Here is a 6,000-nt window from a genome sequence, read left to right as displayed (position 1 = left end):
TCAAACGTTTGATAATTCTTCCGTACATATATTTTGTTCTAGTCATCATACCAAACGTAAAAGGTCCGTCATTAAATTTACTTGTAACGAAGAACAATCAATCACAATAAATGAATTGACTTTACACGGCATTTGTTCATTTTTTTCACTCACAGAGCAAATATATTGAACTCAATTGAATTTGGAAACTGTTTTATTCAATCAAGAATTTAATCAATACAAACGAATGATTGCTAAGCTAAGGTAGTTCCACGTGAACCTTGCGGTTATATCATAGATATAACCCACTAATTTTTTTTAGTTCAAAAACAAAATCCAGATGTCTCACCGATCGTTTACGTTTTGCGTTAAATCGCCAATTGACGAATTTACGTTGGATTTACAACCAGATGGCGCAGCGAGTAAATTGAGGAAGTTTTGTTTTTTTTGGTATGAAACATTAGAACTCAGAACCACAAAAGTGAGGATGTTTGTTTATTTTACGCACTGAAAAGCAAGATTTGGTGGTGATTATTCATTTTATTTCAATTTAGATTCATTTCAGCCATTGAATGTCGTCAGTATATGGTAAGAAAGTTGGAGTTTTGTATATTTACGATGGTTTCAACACGCGATTTGACCAAAGTCATAGATAATCTTCGAAAATTTAAAGTTTGATAATGCATACATCGTTTACTTAGTTGAAAAAAAATAAATTTACAATACTTATAACAAGCCATTCCTCGTAATATACATAGCACATTGTAAAATGATGATTTTCTAACCTTTTCAGCGTGGAAAGAATACATGAAACCGGGAAATTTGAAGATAAATTCTGATTTGTCTAGAAAATTTGAACGAATTTCATACCAAAAAACAGGAAGTGGGTTATATCTATGGTATAACCGCAAGGGTGACGTAGGACTATCGTTGATTTAGAGATCATTTGTTTGAAGTTGAATCTAAATCCATTCTGAATGAATGAATAAATGAATATTTGGGGGACTTCAAAAACGAGATCGTTACGTTGGAGGCTCAAGGTTTTATGCATCCAATATTGGATACAAAAAACCTTGTTCTGAAGAATAATCTTCAGAAGCTTTCCTGCTAACTGCACTTGATCACAAAACCAAATGTATGTTGTCGTAGTATTATATGGATAGAAAACATTAAAATAAACTCGCTTGAATGTAATTTTCAATTCTAAGGGGAACTGGCAGATTATTTTTCAGCAACGATCATTTCTTTCCAGGTTTCTTCTCGATAACCAGCAAACGAAAAGAGTTGAGCGTGTGTATGTGTGTGTGTGTGTGGCGGCTGCTTCGATGTCTTCCCGAGAAACCGTATTTCGATGCTGATACTCTCTTGGTCACCTTCTCTTCTCCTTCTGATCGATCGGCTTTTCTGCGCTCGCTCATAGTTAAAACAAACTGATTGCATTTCAGGTCAGGCCAGGTAATGAATCCCTCGATCCCTCGCCGTTCAGTTCGTTCAGTAACGATGTTGTCTTGTCGATGTCCTCAGGCGTCGTGCACAAATTACGTAACGCTAGAAATCCGAATTTTGACACCCCCCCCCCCTTACGTAACGTAATTTCCTATCTCTAATACACAGAAAGTAACGCAACATCTACCCCCTCCCCCCTTATTGCGTTACGTAATTTGTGCACGACGCCTCACGAAAAATGAAATGAGAATGAAATTCACCACCAGAATATCATTTAAGGTATTCATTTAAGATGCTTTTCGCGCGTGATTGAATCGAGAGAAGGTGTGGTTTACGATGGCAATTTGGAAGGCAAACTACAGGAGAATGAACTCTCTGAGTATGAAAATTTCGGCGACTGAACAAAAATCGATTCAAAATTATATAATTTTCGCGATACGAAACATTTTCCGTTGCGCGCGCATACAATATTGGATACGAAAATATCCTACTGATGGGAAAGAATAATCTTCAGAAGCTTTCCAGCTAATTACACTTGATTGAAAAATTACGAAATCAAATGTATTTGGTCGCTGTGTTATATGGTTAGAAAACATTAAAATAAACTTGTTCGCATGAATGCATTTTTCAATTCCCAGGGAACTGGCAGATTATCTTTCAGCAACGATTAGATCTTTCCGGAATTTTCTCGATGCTGTGTGGCATCCAAACGAAAATTCTGCTTTCAGTTTGGCCTGCAAAAAACTTTTCTGAACTCTAATCCATCAAATTTGGAGCCCTGAAAAGGGCCGTTGATTATATGCTAAGCTAATATAGCACGCTCTCCTTGGATTCGACGGGCCAGTTGAATGTCCTTGGGCATGATGTGACGCGTTTTGCGTAGATAGCACACAAATTTGTATCTTCGAATAGGCCTCCTGCAGCGTTATAACCGCGAAACTTTGGAAACGCAAGCCGGTTTTGAAGTCCTGAGCAATTCCACGAACCAAATGCTGCAAAGGTAGCTTGCGGATCAGCAATTCGGTCGACTTCCGATAGCGATGAATTTCACGCAAAGTTCCCGGTCGATAGCAAAGTGGCTTCTTCACCTATCCTGCGGCTGGTGCGCTTATCCGAGCTGCTTTCGTGTGCCTTACCACCGAAAGACTAACGAGCTGTCTGCTTGATCCCAAACAAACGAGTCCTCACGGTGCGAGAATAGAGTAAGAAATGAACGAAAGCAAAGGAAGCATCATTTTATAAACCATAAAAGTATAGAATCTAAACCCCACCCTTATTATATTCGTAGCTTACCCTGAGAGAGAAACGAATAACATCAAAGTAAGTATACAGTAAGCTTAAGTAATGGGTGGGTGGGGCCTAAATTTACAATACTTTTAACAAGCCATTCCTCGTAATATACATAGCACATTGTAAAATGATGATTTTCTAACCTTTTCAGCGTGGAAAGAATACATGAAACCGGGAAATTTGAAGATAAATTCTGATTTGTCTAGAAAATTTGAACGAATTTCATACCAAAAAACAGGAAGTGGGTTATATCTATGGTATAACCGCAAGGGTGACGTAGGACTATCGTTGATTTAGAGATCATTTGTTTGAAGTTGAATCTAAATCCATTCTGAATGAATGAATAAATGAATATTTGGGGGACTTCAAAAACGAGATCGTTACGTTGGAGGCTCAAGGTTTTATGCATCCAATATTGGATACAAAAAACCTTGTTCTGAAGAATAATCTTCAGAAGCTTTCCTGCTAACTGCACTTGATCACAAAACCAAATGTATGTTGTCGTAGTATTATATGGATAGAAAACATTAAAATAAACTCGCTTGAATGTAATTTTCAATTCTAAGGGGAACTGGCAGATTATTTTTCAGCAACGATCATTTCTTTCCAGGTTTCTTCTCGATAACCAGCAAACGAAAAGAGTTGAGCGTGTGTATGTGTGTGTGTGTGTGGCGGCTGCTTCGATGTCTTCCCGAGAAACCGTATTTCGATGCTGATACTCTCTTGGTCACCTTCTCTTCTCCTTCTGATCGATCGGCTTTTCTGCGCTCGCTCATAGTTAAAACAAACTGATTGCATTTCAGGTCAGGCCAGGTAATGAATCCCTCGATCCCTCGCCGTTCAGTTCGTTCAGTAACGATGTTGTCTTGTCGATGTCCTCAGGCGTCGTGCACAAATTACGTAACGCTAGAAATCCGAATTTTGACACCCCCCCCCCCTTACGTAACGTAATTTCCTATCTCTAATACACAGAAAGTAACGCAACATCTACCCCCTCCCCCCTTATTGCGTTACGTAATTTGTGCACGACGCCTCACGAAAAATGAAATGAGAATGAAATTCACCACCAGAATATCATTTAAGGTATTCATTTAAGATGCTTTTCGCGCGTGATTGAATCGAGAGAAGGTGTGGTTTACGATGGCAATTTGGAAGGCAAACTACAGGAGAATGAACTCTCTGAGTATGAAAATTTCGGCGACTGAACAAAAATCGATTCAAAATTATATAATTTTCGCGATACGAAACATTTTCCGTTGCGCGCGCATACAATATTGGATACGAAAATATCCTACTGATGGGAAAGAATAATCTTCAGAAGCTTTCCAGCTAATTACACTTGATTGAAAAATTACGAAATCAAATGTATTTGGTCGCTGTGTTATATGGTTAGAAAACATTAAAATAAACTTGTTCGCATGAATGCATTTTTCAATTCCCAGGGAACTGGCAGATTATCTTTCAGCAACGATTAGATCTTTCCGGAATTTTCTCGATGCTGTGTGGCATCCAAACGAAAATTCTGCTTTCAGTTTGGCCTGCAAAAAACTTTTCTGAACTCTAATCCATCAAATTTGGAGCCCTGAAAAGGGCCGTTGATTATATGCTAAGCTAATATAGCACGCTCTCCTTGGATTCGACGGGCCAGTTGAATGTCCTTGGGCATGATGTGACGCGTTTTGCGTAGATAGCACACAAATTTGTATCTTCGAATAGGCCTCCTGCAGCGTTATAACCGCGAAACTTTGGAAACGCAAGCCGGTTTTGAAGTCCTGAGCAATTCCACGAACCAAATGCTGCAAAGGTAGCTTGCGGATCAGCAATTCGGTCGACTTCCGATAGCGATGAATTTCACGCAAAGTTCCCGGTCGATAGCAAAGTGGCTTCTTCACCTATCCTGCGGCTGGTGCGCTTATCCGAACTGCTTTCGTGTGCCTTACCACCGAAAGACTAACGAGCTGTCTGCTTGATCCCAAACAAACGAGTCCTCACGGTGCGAGAATAGAGTAAGAAATGAACGAAAGCAAAGGAAGCATCATTTTATAAACCATAAAAGTATAGAATCTAAACCCCACCCTTATTATATTCGTAGCTTACCCTGAGAGAGAAACGAATAACATCAAAGTAAGTATACAGTAAGCTTAAGTAATGGGTGGGTGGGGCCTTGATGAAAAAATCCAAAACGAAATGTATTTGGTCGCAGCATTATATGGGTAGAAAGCAAATAATCGCTCGAAAATCACTTGATTTGCGCGATGTGGAACATTTTCCGTTTTTCATGTTATGCATCCAATATTGGATACGAAAATTTTCCACTGATGGGGAAAAAAATATTCAGAAGCTTTCCTGTTAATTGCGTATGATTGAAAAATCACTAAATCAAATATATTTGGTTACAGTGTTATATGGATAGAAAACATTAAAATAAACTCTTTCGCATGAATGTATTTTTCAATTCCCAGGGGATCTGGCAGATTATTTTTCAGCAACGATGATAGCAACGAGAGTTCCGCGCATGTATGTGTGTGTGTGGCGGCTGCTCCGATGTTTCAAGCGGAACCGTGGCATCACTCTCCTCCTGATGGATTTCCTTCTGGCCTTAGGTGCACAAACAGGCTCTTGGTGACACCGATCATCAGCGCTTTCATGATGAAAGAAATTAGCTTCACCACAACAGCGACAACATGCTCCAATCGCTGTTCAATTATAACTGAGTGGGTTTACGAGCGGCGCTCGCTTATACACCGATTGGTGATTTCAATAGCCTGTTTTGAAAGCAATTTTAAGACTATTGAAACAAGTTTTTGGATGAAAAAGTAACAAGTATATGACGCGTAGACATTTTATCTTTCGAATGAAGTGTATATCATACCATTTCGTTCAGTTGTTTAAGAGCTATTAACGCTCAAAATCTCGGTCTCCGGCGTAACGCTTTCGTTTTCGAAACTATGATTTTACACCCCGGTATAGAAATGAAAGACGTAGTCCTACGTCAAAAACAAAACATCCTCATTTTACTCGCTGCGCCATCTGGTTGTAAATACAACGTAAATTCGTCAATTATCCACAGTATCAATAACCGGTATGCATCATCAAACTTAAAATTTTCGAAGATTATCTATGTGTTGAAACCATCGCGTGTTGAAACCATCGTAAATATACAAAACTCCAACTTTCTTACCATATACTGACGACATTCAATGGCTGAAATGAATCTAAATTGATATAAAATGAATAATCACCACCGAATCTTGCTTTTCAGTGCGTAAAATAAACAAAAACCCT

The sequence above is a fragment of the Toxorhynchites rutilus genome, chromosome 3 (assembly GCF_029784135.1).
Source record: "Toxorhynchites rutilus septentrionalis strain SRP chromosome 3, ASM2978413v1, whole genome shotgun sequence".
In the NCBI taxonomy this organism is placed as follows: domain Eukaryota; kingdom Metazoa; phylum Arthropoda; class Insecta; order Diptera; family Culicidae; genus Toxorhynchites; species Toxorhynchites rutilus.
Note: the sequence above shows the minus strand (reverse complement) of the source record.